Raw genomic sequence first — 23763 nt, 5'->3', positions numbered from 1 at the left:
ACACAGGCAGCCAAAAGTCACACCAACCCCATAGATACCTCAAAACTCACTACTGGACACTTCATTACACACCAGAGACAAGAGATCCAGCTCCATCCCCCAGAACACTGACGCAAGCTTCCCTAATCAGGAAACCTTGACAAGCCACTTGTCCAACCCCACCCACAGGGAGGAACCTCCACAATAAAGAGGAACCACAAACTTCCAGCATACAGAAAGGCCACCCCAAACACAGCAACCTAAATAAGATGAAAAGGCAGAGACATATTCAGCAGGTAAAGGAACATGATAAAAGCCCACCAAACTAAACAAAAGAGAAGGAGATAGGGAGTCTACCTGAAAAAGAATTCAGAATAATGATAGTAAAAATGATCCAAAATCTTGAAAACAGAAAGAAGTTACAGATAAATAGCCTGGACACAAGGATTGAGAAGATGCAAGAAAAGTTTAACAAGGACCTAGAAGAAATAAAAAAGAGTCAATCAATAATGAATAATGCAATAACTAAAATCAAAAGCACTCTGGAGGAAACCAACAGTAGAATAACTGAGGTACAAGATAGGATAAGTGAGGTGGAAGAGAGAACGGTGGAAATAAATGAAGCAGAGAGGAAAAAAGAAAAAAGAATTTTAAAAAATGAGGACAACCTCAGAGACCTCTGGGACAATGTCAAATGCCCCAACATTTGACTCATAGGAGCCCCAGAAGAAGAAGACAGAAAGAAAGGCCATGAGAAAATACTTGAGATAATAGTTGAAAACTTCCCAAAATGGGAAAGGAAGTAGCCACCCAAGTCCAAGAAACCCAGAGAGTCCCCAAAAGGATAAACCCAAGATGAAACATCCCAAGATACATAGTAATCAAATTAATGGAGATTAAGCACAAAGAACAAATATTAAAAGCAGCAAGGGAAAAACAACAAATAACTCAAAGGGGATCCCCATAAGGACAACAGCTGATCTTTCAATAGAAACTCATCAAGCCAGAAGGGAATAGCAGGACATACTTAAAGTGATGAAAAAGAAAAACGTACAACCCAAATTACTGTGCCCAGCAAGGATCTCATTCAAATATGAAGGAAAAGTCAAAAGCTTTACAGACAAGCAAAAGCTCAGAGAACTCAGCACCACCAAACCAGCTATTCAACAAATGCTAAAGGATCTTCTCTAGACAGGAAACACAGAAAGCGTTTATAAACTCAAACCCAAAACTACAAAGTAAATGGCAATGCAATCATACTTATCAATAATTACCTTAACTGTAAATGGGTTGATTGGCCCAACTAAAAGACAAAGACTGCCTGAATGGATACAAAAACAAGACCCCTATATATGCTGTCTACAAGAGACCCACCTCAAACCAAGGGACACATACAGACTGATAGTGAAGGGCTGGAAAAAGATATTTCATGCAAATGGAAAAAAAAAAAAAAAAACAGAAGTAGCAATACTCATATCAGACAAAATAGACTTTGAAATAAAGGCTGTGAAAAGAGACAAAGAAGGGCACTACATAATGATCAAAAGATCAATCCAAGAAGAAGATATAAAAATTATAAATATATATGCACCCAACATAGGAGCACCACAATTTGTAAGACAAATGCTAACAAGTATGGAAGGGGAAATTAACAGTAACACAATAATAGTGGGAGACTTTAATACCCCACTCACACATATGGATAGATCACCTGAACAGAAAATTAGCAAGGAAACACAAACTTTAAATGATACAATGGACCAGTTAGACCTAATTGATATCTATAGGACATTTAACCCTAAAACAATGAATTTCACCCTTTTCTCAAGTGCAATCAGAACCTTCTCCAGGATAGATCACATCCTGGAAATGTGGCATAAATCTAGCTTCAGTAAATTAAAAAAAAAAAATGAAATTGTAAGATTAGATGTCACCTACAGGAAGAAAAATCTATTAAAAATACAAACATATGGAGGCTAAACAACACACTTCTGAATAACCAACAAAGCACAGAAGGAATCAAAAAAGAAATCAAAATATGCATAGAAATGAATGAAAATGAAAACACAACAACCCAAAACCTATCGGACTCAGTAAAAGCTGTGCTAAGGGGAAGGTTAATAGCAATACAAGCCTACTTCAAGAAACAGGAGGGAAATCAAATAAATAACCTAACTCTTCACCTAAAGCAACTAGAAAAAGAAATGAAGCACCCCAGGGTTAGTAGAAGGAAAGAAATCATAAAAATTAGGGCAGAAATAAATCAACAAATCTAAAAACTGGTAATTTGAGAAGATAAATAAAATAGACAAACCATTAGCCAGACTCATCAAGAAAAAAAAAGGGAGAAGAATCAAATCAAGAAAATTAGAAATGAACGTGGAGAACTCATAACAGATATTAGAGAAATACAAAGGATCATAAGAGACTACTATCAGCAACTATATGCCAATAAAATGGACAACTTGGAAGAAACGGACAAATTCTTAGAAAAGTATAACTTTCCAAAACTGAACCAGGAAGAAATAGAAAATCTTAACAGACATATCACAGGCACAGAAATCAACACTATAATCAGAAATCTTCCAACAAACAAAAACCCAGGACCAGATGGCTTCGTAGCTGAATTCTACCAAAAATTTAGACAAAAGCTAACACCTATCCTACTCAAACTCTTCCAGAAAAATGCAGAGGAAGGTAAACTTCCAAACTCATTCTATGAGGCCGCCATCACCCTAATACCAAAACCAAAGATACCACAAAAAAGAAAGAAAGAAAACTACAGGCCAATATCACTGATGAACATAGATGCAAAAATCCTTAGCAAAATTCTAGCAAACAGAATCCAACAACATATAAAAAAGATCATACATCATGACCAAGTGGCCTTCATCCCAGGGATGCAAGGATTCTTTAATATTTGCAAATCAATTAATGTGATACACAACATTAACAAATTGAAAGATAAAAACCATATGATTATCTCAATAGATGCAGAGAAAGCCTTTGACAAAATTCAACATCCGTTTATGATAAAAACCCTCCAGAAAGCAGGAATAGAAGGAACATACCTCAACATAATAAAAGCCATATATGATAAACCCATAGCAAATATTATCCTCAATGGTAAAAAATTGAAAGCATTTCCCCTAAAGTCAGCAAGAAGACAAGGATGCCCACTTTCACCATTACTATTCAACATAGTTTTGGAAGCTTTAGCCACTGCAATCAGAGAAGAAAAAGACATAAAAGGAGTCCAGGTTGGAAAAGAAGAAGTAAAACTCTGTTTGCAGATGACATTATCCTCTACATAGAGAACTCTAAAGACTCCACCAGAAAATTACTAGAGCTAATCAATAAATATAGTAAAGTTGCAGGATATAAAATTAGCACACAGAAATCCCTTACATTCCTATACACTAACAATGAGAAAACAGAAAGAGAAATTAAGGAAACAATTCCATTCACCATTGCAATGAAAAGAATAAAATACTTAGGAATAAATCTACCTAAAGAAAAAAAAAAAGACCTATATATAGAAAACTATAAAACACTGATGAAAAAATCAAAGATGACACAAATAGATAGAGAAATATACCATGTTCATGGATCAGAAGAATCAATATAGTGAAAATAAGTATACTACCCAAAGCAATCTATAGATTCAGTGCAATCCCTATCAAGCTACCAACGGTATTTTTCACAGAACTAGAACAAATAATTTCACAATTTGTATGGAAATACAAAAAAAAACCTCGAATAGCCAAATCAATCTTGAGAAAGAAGAATGGAACTGGAGGAATCCACCTGCCTGACTTCAGGATATACTACAAAGCAAGAGTCATCAAGACAGTATGGTACTGGCACAAAGACAGAAACATAGATCAATGGAACAAAATAGAAAGCCCAGAGATAAATGCATGCACCTATGGACACCTTATCTTTGACAAAGGAGGCAAGAATATACAATGGAGAAAAGACAATCTCTTTAACAAGTAGTGCTGGGAAAATTGGTCAACCAGTTGTTAAAGAATGAAACTAGAACACTTTCTAACACCATACACAAAAATAAACTCAAAATGGATTAAAGATCTAAACGTAAAACCAAAAACTATAAAACTTCTAGAGGAAAACATGGCCAAAACACTCTCTTACGTAAATCATAGCAGGATCCTCTATGATCCAACTCCTAGAGTAATGGAAATAAAAGCAAAAATAAACAAGTGAAGTGAAGTGAAGTGAAATTTTTCAGTCATGTCTGACTCTTTGCAACCCCATGGACTGTAGCTTACAAGGCGCCTCTGTCCACGATATTTTCCAGGCAAGAGTACTGGAGTGGGTTGCCATTTCCTTCTCCAGGGGATCTTCCAGACACAGGGATTGAACCCAGGTCTCCCCCATTGCAGGCAGACACTTTACTGTCTGAGTTACCAGGGAAGCCTATAACAAATGAGACCTAATTAAACTTAAAAGCTTTTGCACAACGAAGGAACTATAAGCAAGGTAAAAAGACAGCCTTTAGAATGGGAGGAAATAAAGCAAATGAGGCAACTGACAAAGAATTAATCTCAAAAATATACAAGCAATTCCTGCGGCTCAATTCCAGAAAAATAAGTGACCCAATCAAAAAATGCGCCAAAGAACTAAACAGACATTTCTCCAAAGAAGACATACAGATGGCTAACAAACACATGAAAAGATACTCAACATCACTCATTATCAGAGAAATGCAAACCAAAACCACAATGATGTACCATCTCATGCAGGTCAGAATGGTTGCTATCAAAATGTCTATAGACAATAAATGCTGGAGAGGGCACAAAGAAAAAGGAACCCTCTTATACTGTTGATGGGAATGCAAACTAGTACAGCCACTATGGAGAACAGTGTGGAGATTCCTTAAAAAACTGGAAATAGAACTGCCATATGACCTAGCAATCTCACTGCTGGGCATACACACCGAGGAAACCAGAATTGAAAAAGACACGTGTACCCCAATGTTCACCGCAGCACTGTTTACAATAACCAGGACATGGAAGCAACCTAGATGTTCACCGGAAGATGAATGGATAAGAAAGCTGTGGTACATACACACAATGAAATATTACTCAGCTATTAAAAAGAATGCATTTGAATCAGTTCTAATGAGGTGGATGAAACTGGAGCCTATTATACAGAGCGAAGTAAGTCAGAAAGAAAAACACCGATACAGTATATTAATGCATATATATGGAATTTAGACAGAGAAGGCAATGGCACCCCGCTCCAGTACTCTTGCCTGGAAAATCCCAGGGACAACAGAGCCTGGTGGGCTGCCGTCTATGGGGTCGCACAGAGTCAGACACGACTGAAGCGACTTAGCAGCAGCAGTAGCATGGAATTTAGAGAGATGGAATGATGACCCTATATGTGAGACAGCAAAAGAGACACAGATGTAAAGAACAGACTTTTGGACTCTGTGGGAGAAGGCGATGGTGGGGTGATTTGAGAGAATAGCATTGAAACATGTATATTATCATATGTGAAATAGATCGCCAGTCCAGGTTTGATGCATGAAGCAGGGTGCTCAGGGCTGGTGCACTGGGATGACCCAGAGGAATGGGATGGGGAGGGTGTGGGAAGGGGGTTCAGGATGGAGAACACATGTACACCCATGGCTGATTCATGTGAATGTATGGCAAAAACCACCACAATATTGTAAACTAATTAGCCTCCAATTGAAATAATTTTTTAAAGGAAAAAACAAAAACAGAAACAATAGCAGCAAAAATTTAAACTTCTGAACTTTTACTCATACAAAATATAGACACAATTATCTTCTTAATAGGGCTAACATAGGCTGCAAGTACAGTCTGTCCATTTTAGGCAATGAAAAAAATATTAAAGGTAATGAAATTCACCATTTTTTAGAAGTTGGGATCAAAGGCTGATTATAATAATCCCTTGAAGTTAGCAATTAAAATGAATCTTTGCCTCTTAAACCACAAATTTTAAAGATTTTATCCATCAAGGACATCTCCAAAAAAGAATTAACTTCCCTGATGGTTCGGCTGTAAGAAATCCTCCTGCAATGCAGGAAAACATGCAGGAGATTGGGTTGGATCCCTGGGTTGGGAAGTTCCCCCAGAGATAGAAATGGCAATCCATTCCAATATTCTTGCCTGGGAAATCCCATGGACAGAGGAAACTGGTGAGCTACAGTCCCTGGGGTCGCAAAAAGAGCTGAACATGATTTAGCAAGTAAACAACAAGCAAAAGGAGTTTGAGCATCTGAGTTTAAGTTTTAAAAGCTAGATCCTTTCCTTTCAGAGAGGCAAAATATTAAAATTATTATGTTTCCTTTTCTAAATGTATGCTGTTGTGGATATGATGACAATTGCTAGCAAATTATGCTTATATGTTTTTCAGTGAAACACAAATATATTTGAGCTCTCTCAAATAAAAGTCCCATCTTACAAGACTCACTTGGCAGGCTGGGACTTTGCTGATTGTCAGTGGCTAAGATTCCATGTTCCCAATGTAAGGGCCCTGGGTTTGAACACTGGCCCGGGAACTGGATCCCACGTGCCCCAACTAAAAGATCCTGCACCCCACAACAAGGACTGAGGATGCTGCAGGCCACAACTAAGACCCAGTGTAGCCAAATAAATAAATAAATATCTTTTTAAAAAGATTCATTTGGCAGGCATAACAGTTTCTTGTACCCTTCCAAAAGAATGGGGAGATGCTTCACAAAGTTTACTTAGCCACTGTAAAGGAAAAATTACACTAGACAAAGTTAAACAGGATGGAAGACTTTATTCAAGGCTACTGCAATAGGGAACAGAGGCCAGAACTCAGTCTGAGCTTAACTTCACTGAAACAACTGGCTGGAGAGTTTTTAAGAGCTGGGATGGAGAGAGAGGTGGAGGGATAGGAAGCCATCTGTGCTTGCTAATTGGCCACACCTAAAGGAAAAGTAAAACTCTCATCTTCAGGAAAAGAGGTAATTTTACAATTTAGAGTAAGGTGTCCACTGAAGTTGGACATCCTGGACTTTGCAAGGATGTCTCAGGTTGGCCAAAAAGTTTGTTTGTTCTATAACATCTTAGAGAAATATCTGAATGGAACTTTTTGGATAACCCGATAGACCCTTGATGCTGGGAAAGATTGAGGATAGGAAGAGAAGGGGATGAACAAGCTCCAGGAGATAGTGAAGGAGAGGGAAGCCTAGTGTGCTGCAGTTCATGGGGAAGCAAAGAGTCAGACACGACTTATAGACTGAACAACAAATAGTAACTGGTTTGTAATAACTTATGTATTAGAAGTAAAGGATCCTAAAATATGGGAATGACAAAGATCATTAAATATCCTTCAGCCCAATCAACTTAATTAGTTCTAAACTTCTAAAAGATACCAGGAAAATTAGCTTCCAGTCCCATGTGTCCTAGTATAAAATAAACCTTTGAAAATATTTTCTTAAAATAACTACTTGAAAATGTCACATTGTCATTTATCCCTTAAAATTACCTCAAAATTACTTACTTCAAAGAGAGTCTTTTCTCCTAGAAGCTTGATAAAATCTTAGAAATAAAATAATAGCATTTATAATAAAGGAAAAATGGTGAAGCGGAAAATGCATGGAGTATTACAAGCCTGGGGCAGATTTAAATGGAATACCACAGCTGAAACATTTGCTTGACAGGAGGTGAGAAACAGGAATTAGAAGGTCAGTGAGACCAAAAAGAAAAATGAGAGGGAATAAAAGCAAAAATAATTTTTTTTCAGTTTCCTCCATTACCAGCTCTTCTAAAATTTAGTTTACAAAACATTATGAAGGAAGTTTTATATACATATTCAAAATGGCTCTCCGTGTATATAAAAATTACAGTTTCTTTATCTGGGATAATAGGAAAAGAATATTATTTTCTGCAAAAAAAAAAAAGAATCATAGTAGCAATATAATAGTACAGTACATACGTAAACTACAGTTAAAACAGCTCAGTAAATGGATGCTAAATTCTATATGTTGTTGTTGTTTAGTCCTTGACCCCATGGATTGTAACCAGCCAGGCTTCTCTGTCCATGGGATTTCCAGGCAAGAATACTGGAGTGGGTTGCCATGCCCTCCTCCAGGAGATCTTCCAGCCCAGGGTTTGAACCTGTGTCTCCTAAATTGACAGATGGATTCTTTACCACTGAGTCACCTAGGAAGATCATAATTCTATATAAATTTAATCTTTTTGCCTGACAATTTACACTGGTAAATTCTGTAATTTCTGTGTGCCACTTTTAGAATCTTCACATATGTTCCCTTTGTGTGTGTGTTTTCCTGCAAAATGTGTATTAATAAGTCACTTTTGGTTCCAAGTGGTAAAACACGACTAGTTTAAGAAACACAACTTGACTAGTTTAAGAAGAGTGAGAGGCAAGGGAAAAAGACACACCTGCTAAGGTTGGCCAGTGGCAAGGACAAAGTAGTTCTCTAATGTTAACTGAGTTTGAGGTAATTTTTTTTAATAACAATGATCTTTATTCTTTTTTTATTGAAGTATAGTAAATTTAAAATTTTGTATTAGTTTCAAGTGTACAGCAAAGTGATTCAGGTATACACTGATGTATATATATATATATATATGTGTGTGTGTGTGTATAACTTAATATATACATATATATTATTTTCAGGTAGGTTATTACAAGATATTGAGTATAATTCCCCATGCTATACAGTAGGTCCTTACTGTTTATCTGTTTTGTACATGGTAGTGTATATATGTTAACCCCCAACTCCTAATTTATTTTCCCCTCCCCATCCCCTTTGACAACTGTAAATTTATTTTCTATGTCATCTGTGAACCTATTTGTGTTTTGTAAATAAGTTCATTTGCATCATGTTTTTAGGTTCCAGATGAGTGATAACATATGATGTTTGTCTTTCTCTGTATAATAATCTCTAGGCTCATTCATTCTGCTGTAACTGACATTACTTCATACTTTTTTATGACTGAGTTTCAGATGTTTTTAATATATATATTTTTTTGATTTTCATAACAATGCCATGATAGAAATGAAAATAGCCTTTGCTGCTGCTGCTAAGTCGCTTCAGTCGTGTTCGACTCTGTGCGACCCCATAGACAGCAACCCATTAGGCTCCTCTATCCCTGGGATTCTCCAGGCAAGAATACTGGAGTGGGTTGCCATTTCCTTCTCCAATGCATGAAAGTAAAAAGTGAAAGTGAAGTCGCTCAGTCATGTCCGACTTTTAGAGACCCCATGGACTGCAGCCTACCAGGCTCCTCTGTCCATGGATTTTCCAGGCAAGAGTACTGGAGTGTGGTGCCATTGCCTTCTCCGGAAAATAGCCTTTATTTGCAGGTAAAAATCTGAGTAACTAGGAGCTTATGGCACTAGTTAATGGTGGGACTGACATGAACCTTTTGGTGTCAGAACCTGTTTTCTTAACTGCTTATGGTTTTGGCTCTCATAGCCCCAATCTGATACCACTCTAATTCCTTGTGACCTGGAAGACTTTACAAACATCCCTGGAAGGATTATATCTAAATTCCATTGCTTTGCATGCATGCTTAGTCATGTCTGACTCTTTGTGATCTCATGGACCATAGTCCACCAGGCTCCTCTGTCCATGGCATTTCCCAGGCAAGAATACTGGAGCCGTTTACTATTTCCTTCTCCAGGGGATCTTTCTGACCCAGGGATCAAACCCGTGTCTCCTACATTGGCAGGTAGATTCTTTAGCACTGGGCCGCATGGAAAACCTATCTAAATTAGTTGTCAGCTAGTGCATAATCAAAATTACATTAACAAGTAATTGAAGAATAATTAGATAAATACTTTTAGGAAGAAGAAGAAGAAGACCTTTGCCTAATTTCAGATTGTCCAGATTTGTCCTAGCAGAAAGGACCAGTAGAATGAAGCACAAGTCTGTCTTTTACCTCAGCATCTAGTGCAAAAAAGTTACATGTCTAAGCATTGATTTAGCCTTCAACTGGCATCTACTAAACTAGATGTGAAAAGACATTTTAAATTCTTTGGGATGGCTGGGGAGACCCTACCTTCTTGATTATTGATTTTTATCTTATTTCTTTTTGTTATGAATTGTGGACTTAAGAAGAAAAATAAAACTTTATGATGGCTAATAAAAGAGAAAGCCAATATAAAATTCAACTCCCATCTAACATCACTCCATTAGTTTTTTTTTCTTTTTATATAAATCTATAAACAGAATTTGAAAAAAAAATAGTATATAAAAATCCAATTTGTGTCACAGAAAGGCATAAAGAAATTCTAAGACATAAGGATTGTGTATGGCAAAGTAAAAGAGAAAACCAACATTTCTCCTGAAGACAGAAGCAAATGACAGAGGGCATTAACATTTTTTCTTGCCAAAAGAGTGCCTGATGATCAATAGCGAATTTCAACCATCAGCCTCTGAAAAGAATGAACTAGTGATCTGCTTTCATATATCCAGCTCATTATAAAGCATCAAGTTTCACAATTTGTTTTATTACATCACTGCAGGCAACTGGAATATGAGTTGTTGACCTGTTGCTACTCCACAAAGAATTACAGATCATGTGTTATTTTTACTTTGGCTCACTGGTGATCTAGGTGAATTTGAATAGCTTTATTATTCTCAGATTCCAATGGTTTCCTGAAAAGTAGGCAGATAGAGAGAAATGGTGGCTCAGATGGTGAAGCATCTGAGAAACCTGTATGCAGGTCAGGAAGCAAAAGTTAGAACTGGACATGGAACAACAGACTGGTTCCAAATAGGAAAAGGAGTACATCAATGCTGTATATTGTCACCCTGCTTATTTAACTTATATGCAGAGTATATCATGAGAAACACTGGGCTGGAAGAAGCACAAGCTGGAATCAAGATTGCTGGGAGAAATCTCAATAACCTCAAATATGCAGATGACACCACCCTTATGGCAGAGTAAAGAAGAACTAAAGAGCCTCTTGATGAAAGTGAAAGAGCAGAGTGAAAAAGTTGGCTTAAAGCTCAACATTCAGAAAACTGAGATCATGGCATCTGATCCCATCATTTCATGGCAAATAGATGGGGAAACAGTGGCTGAATTTATTTTTCAGGGCTCCAAAAATCACTACAGATGGTGATTGCAGCCATGAAATTAAAAGACACTTTCTCCTTAGAAGGAAAGTTATGACCAACCTAGACAGCATATTAAAAGTCAGAGACATCACTTTGTCAACAAATGTCCGTCTAGTCCAGGCTATGGTTTTTCCAGTGGTCATGTATGGATGTGAGAGTTGAACTATAAACAAAGCTGAGCACCAAAGAATTGATGCTTTTGAACAGTGGTGTTGGAGAAGACTCTTGAGAGTCCCTTGGACTGCAAGGAGATCCAACCAGTCCATCCTAAAGGAGATCAGTCCTGGGTGTTCATTGGAAGGACTGATGTTGAAGCTGAAACTCCAATATTTTGGCCACCTGATGTGAAGAGCTGACTCATTGGAAAAGACCCTGATGCTGGGAAAGACAGAGGGCAGGAGGAGAAGGGGATGACAGAGGATGAGACGGTTGGATGGCATCACCAACTCAATGGACATGAGTTTGGGTAAACTCTGGCAGTTGGTAATGGACAGGGAGGCCTCGTGTGCTGCGGTTCATGAGGTCTCAAAGAGTTGAATACGAGTGAGCGACTGAACTGAACTAAACTGTCTGCAGTGCATGAAACATGGATTTGATCCCTGTGTTGGGAAGAACCCCTGGAGAAGGAAATGGCAGCCCATTCCAGTACTCTTGCCTGGAAAATCCCATGGATGGAGGAGCCTTGTAGGCTAAAATCCATGGGGTCCCAAAGAGTCGGACATGACTGAGCGACTTCACTTTTACTTTTCTTTATCCTTCAGATGAAGTGTTAACTTCTAAAAATATTCTCTACTAAGTAAATAAGGTTGTTATTTAATCCAAAATTGTGGGCAGGTCCCACTAGTGTAACGGAGTCTTCAGAACAAAAGCCATTGCTTGTAGCCTCACCTTATGACTGGAAGAGGAGGTCTTCTAGCCTTCTTTCTATCAGCATGTTGAAGTTCTCAGAGATGCTGTTTCCGATCTTAGGGGCACAAGAATCAAGTGGAAAGCAATCCAAAAATAGAAGATTGAAAAGCACTATGACCACAAGGGATTGTGGAAGTACCAGCCATGTGATTTAGAAATAGAGACACTAATAATTACCACTTGTTATAAAATACATGGGAACCATGAGCTTTCAGAATAAGCCCTGCCAAATTCCTTTGAGGAAGTTTTTGTTGCAATATTTCACATGGAGAAATTAGTGCATTAAATAATTCTGCCTATTTATCTAGTAGGTCTAGAATATAAATCAGAATCCCACAATCACAGTAAGCCTGTATAGTAAGTGTTGGGGACGGATTCATGGATCATCCCTGGTAGAGTGCTGTTATGCCCAGCACCATGTAAGCCACTTTCCATATGCTTATTGTATTACATTTCTTTTGGAGGGGAAGTGTTATTCTCAATGTTTTAAATACACAACTGTAATTAAGAGATATTAACTTCTCTACTACCACACAGCCACTAAGTGGCAAAACTGGAATTCAAATGAGGTTTGTCAGATTCCAAAGTCTTTGCCTTTCTCTTAAACTGCCCCCGTTTAATTTGCCAATCTTTAAAAGAAAGAAAATCTGTCATTCTTCTATCTTTTTAAAACATTTTCTGCAGTTCCCTCTTCTAAGCCCAGTAGAAGAACCCCAGGTAATCTTTCCTTTATGCTTCTAGTCCCATCACATGGTCACAGCATAAACACACACATACCAGGATGTATCCACACATATATACACAGCCTTTGGACCACGATTTGTGTGCATAACCTTTCCTTCCCTAGCTTGAATTTTCCTTTCAAGTTACTAGTGCTTTGATATAATTCCCTCAGGTTCTTCTTCCCTACTGGATGTCATGGACAGTACAAATTCCTGACCTTAATTAAATTTGTTGCAAATTCCTCCCTTATCATATTTAATATGCTCTACAATATAGTTCCAAATTGATTTATCCAGGTATCTCCAATTACTCCCCTATGATCCACTCAAACTACTATTCAAATCTAATCCGTTCATCCCTATATCCATGCCCTGTATCCCAAATCCTTAGAATGGCTATTATTTATCAAGTTCTCTACTAAATGCACACATATCTTAATGACATCACAACAGCACAATATAAGAAGTACTACATCATAGAATGATTCTTAATAAGAAGATAACCTTAGCATCAGTATGCAAAATTAAGTTTCACAACGGGTGTATTATCTATTGCTACATAGTAATCTATCCCAAAACTTACAGCTTAAAACAATACATATATATTATCTCACAGAATTTCTGAGAGTCATGGAAAGCAAGAACACCTTAGCTGGATAGTTCTGGCACAAGGTCTTCTGTGAGGTTTTAGTCAAGAAGCTGGCTAAGGGTATAGTCATTAGAAGGCTTTGTTGGCAGGAGGATCCAGTTCTAAGATAGTGCACCCACATGGTTATTGACAAAAGATCTTATTTACTTACCATATGAGTCTCTCCGTGGAGCATCCTTATCACATAACCACTAGCTTACCTCAGAGTGAGTAATCCAAGAAAGAGAATAAGAAATAGAAATTGTATTCCCTTTTATACACTAACCTCAAAAGTAATATACGCGCTGCCTGCCAACCTTGTTACACTTCAGGAGAGCACTACACATGAATATCAGTGAGAGGAGATGGGGATAACTGAGGGCCATCTAAAGGCTGGTCATCCCATCGGGGAAGATTGGAGTGAGGGAGATCAAGCTACTGAAATCTTTTAAGCATAAAATGATAATCAGGAGATGTTTCTGAAACAAAGCCACAGAATAATTTGAATTCAGAAGAATGAAAAAGAGGAGAGTTAAATATAAATCTCAAGTTTGTAAACTTAGACCCTCACAATGATGTATTTAATCACAATACAAAGAACAAGAAGGAGAAGAATCTGAGTCCAGATTTGTACATGTTCTGTTCCATAGGCATTAAGATGTGCCTGTAAGGGTGGGGGGAAGGGATGATTAGGAAGGGTGGGATTAACACGCACACTCTGCTATGTTTAGAATGGATGGCCAATGGAGACCTGCTGTGTAGCACAGGGAACTCTGGTCAGTGTCAAGAGGCAGCCTGGATGGGAGGGGAGTTTGGGAGAGAATGGATACATGTACATGTATGGCTGGGTTGCTTTGCTATTCACCTGAAACTATCACAGCGTTTTTAATCAGCTATACTCCAATATAAAACAAAAAGTTTAAAAAAAAATGATGTGCCTCTAGATGGAGATGTGAAGTAGGTAGTCCTTCCTCCCAACCTCAAGATCTCCTGAAATTCTGCTCCTATTGCAAAACCAACCCCAAATATCTTTCTCCATGAACACTTTTAAGGAGAAAGTATTTCTTTAACACAATAACTTATCCTTCCTCAGCGCTTCTTTCACTCTGTCTTGCATTAAACTATGAATGTATTCTTATCCGGGTTTAATAATTCAATTGTGCCAGAAATTCTTTGAAGGCAATGAGCCTTCCATAGCACTGAAGCCCTTTAGCCGAGTTTAGCACCTGATACATAGCAAACAGCCTTTCAATGAATGTTTATTGAATAGAATTAAAGACACCATCTCAGTAATGTTCTTACTGAAAAAATTTCTGGCCACCTAAAGTCAACTAAGAAGACCTTTTGTTTGCAGAGGGGTTCCTTGGGTACCATTTATGTCATACCAGGTGGATGGTGCCTCCTCTGCTCTGCAGAAATCTGTGCTCAAAGATGACAAAGGATGTATCAACAGCTCCGAAATGTTCCAGTTACAGGAATAATTTTCAATTATTCTGTGACTTGGTACCTTATACCTAAAGTTTCTGCATTTCATTGTGTCAATATTTAATATCATCTTTTGGTTTACAGTGTGCTTTAATAATATTTATGTTTTTCTGTGATTTTATCTTTTAGATGGACCAATTACTAAATTAGCACATTTGGAAGACAGGATAAAGGAAATAAATTATACTTCTTTTCTGTTCATGTTCCTATATCAATAACAAAAATGTGAGACGCTAGAAACCATCTCTGTCGTTCAGTATCCTGGTGGTTTGGAGATTGTAAGCTCATAGGACATGCATTTCTTACCTATCAGATGATGAGGTAGACCAAACTGATTTCTGAGTTCTCCTGTAGCTTCAGTCATGTTTCCTTCAAATGAATAGCAAAATATCAACAGTTCATGTAAAATAAAAACTCAGGGAATTCCCTGGTGGTCAACTTGCCAGGACTCTATGCTTCCACTGCAGGGAACACTGATTCCATCCCTGGTCAGGCAACTAAGATCCTGCAAGCCACACAGAACAGCCAATCAAACAAGCAAATAAATAAATTGTTGCAAGTTTTTCTCAATAAATACATAAATAAAACAAAAAAAAATGTTTTTAATCTCATAAACATTTTAAACCTGAAGAGCATAAAGCAAAATGTCAAGTAACTGGTAAAAAAAAAAAAAAAGAAGTCTTTACTTTCTTTCTTCTGTATAGCTCCTTTCATATAAAAATATTAAATGCCATTTTAATATCACTTAATCATTTAAAATGTACTAGAAGCAGATTCGAGTCATTTGATTCATTATTAAGCAGGATTTCCATCATCTCATTTGAACTTTATGACAACTCTATGAGATATTATTAGGTCCTTTTTTTTTCAAGTCAGGGTACCAAGTCTCATTGACTTAACCAAGGTCACAAAACTTGTATCCGGACTAAGGACTCAGCTCTTCTAAGTCCAAATCCACATTACGTTGATATATAGCAAGACTCAGCCAAATGCTCTGACTTACACTTTGCTGATTAGATCCATGTACTTTCTTCTAAACTTTCTCCAACCAAACTCTTGTTCTTTGTGTTTAACAGAGAAAGTATTTGGCTTATTGTCTCCCGAGGAATCCACCAACAATAACTTATTCCCTCCCAAATGCTTCCTCATCCCTCCCAAAGATTGCTCTGCTGCTGGTTACTTTCAACCAATAGATTTCATGACCTGAGCTATACTCGGCTTTCCTAAGGAATACATCTCTCAGATAATTTAGTTTCTCTGCCTCCTCTCTGAAATACTCTTTCTATACTCAATAAAATAAGGCAGTGGAGGAAAATATGTTTAACTCTTCATGAATATATTTGAGCTTACTTGAAAAAATAAGAAGAGGCACAAAATTATAAAGTTGAGCCTAAAGAAAAAGAAAAGTATCAAAGTGATATTTTAACGCTGGAAGACTGCTTGAGTTCCTGGGGTGACAGCTTCCAATCCCAACAAATTTGGGGGTTTGTAAAAACATTTAAACATCCTTGAAATATTTTCCAGATTCCAGTTATTATTACTCTATAAAGATGAAAGTATAGCTAAATCTGCAACATGATTGAAACATGCTAATGTCATATCATTTGATTATTAGAGAACTTTCTTCAATATTCAGATGACATAGAACAGAATAGAAAACTGCAGACACCGACCCATATTTATATGGTCATTTGACTCCAACAAAGGTTCGAAGGCAACTCAATAGGGAGAAGGTAATGGATATGTTTCTATGCTATTCTCTCAAATCATCCCACCCTCTCCTTCTCCCACTGAGTCCAAAAGTCTGTTCTTTATGTTTGTGTCTCCTTTGCTGCCCTGCACAAGGGGAGGTAGGTGGGAGGAGATTCAGGATAGAAGGGACAGATGTATACCTAATGCCAATTCTTATTGATGTATGGCAAAAACCATCACAATATTGTAAAGTATCTACTCTCTAATTAAAATAAAAATAAGTTAAAAAAACAGGGAGATGGTAGTATTTCAACACATTGTACTAGGACAGCTTGCTATCAATTTGAAATTTAAAAAATAAACAAAAATAAAAACCTTGACTTTTATCTCATTCAAACTAAAATAAAATTAACTTGAAATGCTTGAAAGCAATGTAAGAGCTAAACTACTAAGCTTCTGGAAGAATAGATAGGAGAATTCTTTATGATATTGAGGAAGGAAAAGGTTTCTAAAATAAGAAACAAACTTCTAGGAGTAAAAATGACAATATGGACTTCAATAAAATTTTTTAAACTTTTATTTTTCATAAGACAGCTAAGAAACAAATAAAGACACAAATTGGAAGAAAATATTGGCAAAGAATATGTTTCACAAAAGACTTGATCCAGAATGTATAATGACCTCTTTCAACTTAATCATAAGAAAAAGAATCCAATGAAAATATAGGCCACACACTTGAATAGGTATTTCACAAAATGAGATATGCAAGTATCGAATAAGCACATGGAAAGATATTCAGCATCATTAGTTGTATAAATTTCTAGAATTATTGTAACCAAGTACCACAAATTGAGTGGCTTAAAATAACAAATTTATGGCCTCACAGTTCTTGAAGCTGAAGTCAAAAGTCAAGGTGTTTGCATGGCCCTGTGACCCTGTTTTTTCTTTTTCTGGAACTCTCTTGCTTTTTTGATGATCCAGCAGATGTTGGCAATTTGGTCTCTGGTTCCTCTGCATTTTCTAAAACCAGCTTGAACATCTGGAAGTTCACGGTTCACATATTGCTGAAGCATGGCTTGGAGAATTTTGAGCATTATTTTACTAGCGTGTGAGATGAGTGCAATTGTGCGGTAGTTTGAGCATTCTTTGGTATTGCCTTTCTTTGGGATTGGAATGAAAACTAACCTTTTCCAGTCCTGTGGCCACTGCTGAGTTTTCCAAATTTGCTGGCATATTGAATGTAGCACTTTCACAGCATCATCTTTCAGGATTTGAAATAGCTCAACTGGAATTCCATAACCTCCACTAGCTTTGTTCATAGAGATGCTTTCTAAGGCCCACTTGACTTCACATTCCAGGATGTGGAAAATTCTTCAAGAGATGGGAATACCAGACCACCTGACCTGCCTCTTGAGAAACCTATATGCAGGTCAGGAAGCAGCAGTTAGAACTGGACATGGGACAACAGACTGGTTCCAAATAGGAAAAGGAGTACATCAAGGCTGTATATTGTCACCCTGCTTATTTAACTTATATGCAGAGTACATCATGAGAAACGCTGGACTGGAAGAAGCACAAGCTGGAATCAAGATTGCTGGGAGAAATATCAATAACCTCAGATATGCAGATGACACCACCCTTATGGCAGAAAGTGAAGAGGAACTCAAAAGCCTCTTGATGAAAGTGAAAGAGGAGAGTGAAAAAGTTGGCTTAAAGCTCAACATTCAGAAAACGAAGATATGGCATCTGGTCCCATCACTTCATGGAAAATAGATGGGGAAACAGTGGAAACAGTGTCAGACTTTATTTTTTGGGGCTCCAAAATCACTGCAGATGGTGACTGCAGCCATGAAATTAAAAGACGCTTACTCCTTGGAATAAAAGTTATGGCAACCTAGATAGCATATTGAAAAGCAGAGAAATTACTTTGCCAACAAAGCTCCGTCTAGTCAAGGCTATTGTTTTTCCAGTGGTCATGTATGGATGTGAGAGTTGGACTGTGAAGAAGGCTGAGCGCCAAAGAGTTGATGATTTTGAACTGTGGTGTTGGAGAAGACTCTTGAGAGTCCCTTGGACTGCAAGGAGATCCAACCAGTCCATTCTGAAGGAGATCAGCCCTGGGTGTTCTTTGGAAGGAATGATGCTAAAGCTGAAGCTCCAGTACTTTGGCCACCTCATGCGAAGAGTTGATTCATTGGAAAAGACTCTGATGCTGGGAGGGATTGGGGGCAGAAGGAGAAGGGGACGACAGAGGATGAGATGGCTGGATGGCATCACCGACTCGATGGACGTGAGTTTGAGTGATCTCTGGGAGTTGGTGATGGACAGGGAGGCCTAGTGTGCTGCGATTCATGGGGTCGCAAAGAGTCAGACACGAATGAGCAACTGAACTGAATTGAACTCTGACCCTGTCCCCTCTGAAAACTATAGGGTTCTCCTTACTTGTCTCTTCCTAGCTTCTGGTGGTTTGCTGCCAGTCTTTGGTGTTCCTGGGCTTGCTGCATAATTCCAATATCTGTCTTCATTGTCATATGACATTGTGTGTGTGTGTGCCTCTGTCTTCACAATGCCTTCATCTTATAAGGACCATGGTTATATTGCATTAAAAGGCCACTCTATTCTGGTATAAAATCTTCTTAACTAAGTTCATGTTTAATGATCTTCTTTCCAAACGGTCAAGAGTCCGAGGTACTGGGTCTTAGGATTTCAAGATATCATTGTTGAGACACAATGCTGTCCACAAAATTGCCTATTTGGAAACTGGAAATTAAAACTACATTTGAGATACCTTTTAGATCAGTGGGTCCCAATTTTTGTGGCACCAGAGATTGGTTTCATAGCAGCCAGTTTTTCTACAGACAGGGTGGAAATGGGGTGGTTCCAGCAGTAATATTAGGAGATGAAGCTTCACTTGCTCATTGGCCTCTCACCTCATGCTGTGTGGCCCAGTCCTAATAGGTCATGGACCAGTACAGATTCCTAGCCATGGGACTGGGGACCACTGCTTTAGAGCAATGTGGGTAATTAAGTTTAAAAGTTTGACAATACCAGGTATTGGCAAGGAGCCCTCATACATTGCTGGTTGGAATGCAAAATGGTACAACAAATTTAGAAAATAGTAAAGTATTTTTTTTTGAGTGGGTTTTTTTCTTATTGTTCTTATTTGTGTTTGTTTTTTTGTTTTTAATTTTAGAAAATTAAACATGCATAAATTAGATAATCCAGCAAACTCACTCCTAGGTATTTGCCCAATAAAAATGAAACCGTAATTACTTGTTCACAAACATTCAATATTCACAATAACCAAAAACTAAAAATAACTCAATATCCATCAACAGGTGAATGATGTGACAATCTATATAACATCAACAGTGAAACAGAGTAAAATAATGCATGTAACAATAGAGATAAATTCCAAAAAAGTAGTCACACTAAGTGAAAAAAATCAGTAGATAAGTGATTACATACAACTAAGGTCCAGAGGAGGGGACAAGTCATAAGAAAATAATGTTTAGGACACTGTCAATTTTTCTATTTCTTGATTTTGGTGGCAATTATACGACTGTTGCTGCTGCTGCTGCTGCAAGTCGCTTCAGTCATGTCCGACTCTGTACGACCCCATAGACAGCAGCCCATCAGGCTCCCCTGTCTCTGGGATTCTCCAGGCAAGAACACTGGAGTGGGTTGCCATTTCCTTCTCCAATGCATGAAAGTGAAAAGTGAAAGTGAAGTCACTCAGTTGTGTCCAACTCTTAGCGACCCCATGAACTGCAGTCTACCAGGCTCCTCTGTCCATGGGATTTTCCAGGCAAGAGTACTGGAGTGGGGTGCCATTGCCTTCTCCAATAAGACTGTAGTCAATATCAAATTTTATCAAAGTATACACTTAAATGAATATATTTTACTGCATGTGGATTATGTCTCAGGGCTTCCCAGGGGGCATAGTGGTAAAGAATCTGCCTGCCAGTGCAGGAGACACAAAGACATGGATTCGATCCCTTGGTTGGGAAGATCCTGTAGAGTAGGAAATGGCGACCTGTTCCAGAATTCTTGCCTGGGAAATCCTATAGACAGGGGCTCCTGTGGGCTACAGTCCATGGCATTCAGAAGAGTTGGACAAGGCAGAGGAACCAGAGACCAAATTGCCAACATCCGCTGGATCATGGAAAAAGCAAGAGAGTTCCAGAAAAACATCTGTTTCTGATTTATTGACTATGCCAAAGCCTTTGACTGTGTGGATCACAATAAACTGTGGAAAATTCTAAAAGAGATGAGAATACCAGACCACCTGACCTGCCTCCTGAGAAACCTATATGCAGGTCAGGAAACAACAGTTAGAACTGGACATGGAACAACACACTGGTTCCAAATAGGAAAAGGTGTACATCGAGGCTGTATATTGTCACCCTGCTTATTTAACTTATATGCAGAGTACATCATGAGAAATGCTGGACTGGAAGAAACACAAGCTGGAATCAAGATTGCCGGGAGAAATCTCAATAACCTCAGATATGCAGATGACACCACCCTTATGGCAGAAAGTGAAGAGGAACTAAAAAGCCTCTTGATGAAAGTGAAAGAGGAGAGTGAAAAAGTTGGCTTAAAACTCAACATTCAGAAAACGAAGATTATTGCATCTAGTCCCATCTTTTCATGGGAAATAGATGGAGAAACCATGGAAACAGTGTCAGACTTTATTTTTTGGGGCTTCAAAATCACTGCAGATGGTGACGTCAGCCATAAAATTAAAAGACGCTTACTCCTTGGAAGGAAAGTTATGACCAACCTAGATAGCATATTGAAAAGCAGAGAAATTACTTTGCCAACAAAGGTCCATCTAGTCAAGGCTATGGTTTTTCCTATGGTCATGTATGGATGTGAGAATTGGACTGTGAAGAAGGCTGAACACCGAAGAATTGATGCTTTTGAACTGTGGTGTTGGAGAAGACTCTTGAGAGTCCCTTGGACTGCAAGGAGATCCAACCAGTCCATTCTGAAGGACATCAGTCCTGGGTGTTCTTTGGAAGGAATGATGCTGAAGCTCAAGCTCCAGTACTTTGGCCACCTCATGCAAAGAGTTGACTCATTGGAAAAGACTCTGATGCTGGGAGGGATTGGGGGCAGAAGGAAAAGGGGATGACAGAGGATGAGATGGCTGGATGGCATCACTGACTCGATGGACATGAGTCTGAGTGAACTCCGGAAGTTGGTGATGGACAGGGAGGCCTGGCATGCTTCAATTCATGGGGTCACAAAGAGTCGGACACGACTGAGTGACTGAACTGAACTGAACTGAACTGAGCAAAGCACACAAAGTGAAAGGGAGGTGAAGTGGTAAAAACAAATATCAAAGCTTCGGTATCATCTATATGGCTAATTTAGGTAACACTTCCACATATTTAGAATCCAAACTTCAATTCTCAAACAAGGGATATCCTCTAAAATGAGTAGAAGTCCTTTCTGTTGTTTGAAGAGTTGGCTATTCAGACTGGAATGTTCGTGTATGGAAAAAGCACCAGCTAAAGTGTCTGACTTATTTTTTCATTTAATATGTAAAGAGAGACTCTTTCTTTCTCTCACTGCTGCTCTCTGGGGCCAGGGAGCTATCACCTTGGTAAGAGGGAGCTTTCTGCTTCCATGTGAGTGGAAGGCACAGTGGCTGATCCCTGAAAGTCAGCTTCTGTGTGGATGCCAGTGCCTTACCATCAGAGGTGCCGTCCTCTGATTTGATCAGACATCTACCTTGCCTGTGGTTTAGAGCCAGTGCAACTGCTTTATCTGTCTGTAATCTAAAAGTTGTTTGACTTCTTGGGGCCAAGCTTCTTTTGCCGGAGACTTTATACCTGAGATTGGGTTCACTGTCTTCCTGGCTGCCATCTCCTGAGGAGTCTTCTCTGTGTGATGCTTCTGGATGAGGGCATAGAGATTTCTGTTCCTAATGCTCAGTGAAATCAGAAATCCATAAAAAGTACATAAAGAATAAAGAAACTGACTTTGGAGGACAAGTTGGCCTCCTGTGATCACTTCTCATAACACTCTCAATCACAGTTTTCTCAGTCTTTCAGAAGTTTTCTGCCATGGTGGACATTTACATAAAAGTCACACCATTTGGGGGACTTCCCTTGGTGGTCCTGGGCTTAAAACTCTACACTTTTGGGGCAGTAGGTGTGAGTTTAATCCCTGGTTGGAAACTAAGATTCCACATACTCTGAGGTAAAAAAAAAAAAAAAAAAAAATTTACACTATTTTTATTTTTTATAAGCAGAGTTGAAATGTCCTGTATTCCCTCACTTCACCACCTTATATAATATTTGAAATATAAATGAAAAAAACCATTGAGGATGAAGTTAAAAGGAAGTTATTTATTAAATTCTTTGTTAATGTTCTTTATCATCAAATCTAATAGATTCATTCTATATATAATTACTGAAGAAACCAGATGGCATGATAAATATTTTGTTAATAATAATAGTCAAATGGCTAATCTGCTTCTAGAATTTGCCTCTTTGTTTTATTAAGCAATAGAGAGAATGGTTGTTTTACTTAGTTTATTTAAAAATATATTTAGATTTAATTTAAATAAAATTTAAAAATAATTTTAAAAAATAAAAATATATTTAGGTATGAACTAGGACAACTGGAAATAAAAGGATTATATCTGTAAGCTGAAGGAAAATTTTATTTTAAATATATATATATGTACACGTAAACATGGGCTTTCCTGGTGGCTCAGACAATAAAGGATCTGCCTTCAATGTAGGAGACCTGGGTTTAATCCCTGGGTCAGGAAGATGTCCTGGAGAAGGGAATGGCTATCCACTCGAGTATTCTTGCCTGGGAAATCCTGTGGACAGAGGAGCCTGACAGGTTACAGTCCACTGGAGGTTTCAAAGTGTCCGACATGACTAAACGACTAAAACACGTAAGCACACACACACACACACCCCCACACATATATATACACACAAACACACACATAGCAGACTTCCTCCATTTTTATACTTGCAGGTCCTTCAGTCTTCTGTTTCTATTCTATACCCATATGATTTTCTTTCCTCCTCTTCCTCATAGCTAATGAGAACTCAACAACGCAAAATGCTTTTGCCACCACTAAAAACTGTTTTCCAGTGAATTCATGGGCATATCACCTTTCTAGAGCCATTTTACATGAGACTTTCTTTAACCAATTAATTTTAAAATGATAATAATGGCTACCAAAATCAAACAAAGTT

This window comes from Bos mutus, chromosome 2 (genome assembly GCF_027580195.1).
Source record: "Bos mutus isolate GX-2022 chromosome 2, NWIPB_WYAK_1.1, whole genome shotgun sequence".
Taxonomy (NCBI): Eukaryota; Metazoa; Chordata; class Mammalia; order Artiodactyla; family Bovidae; genus Bos; species Bos mutus.
Note: the sequence above shows the minus strand (reverse complement) of the source record.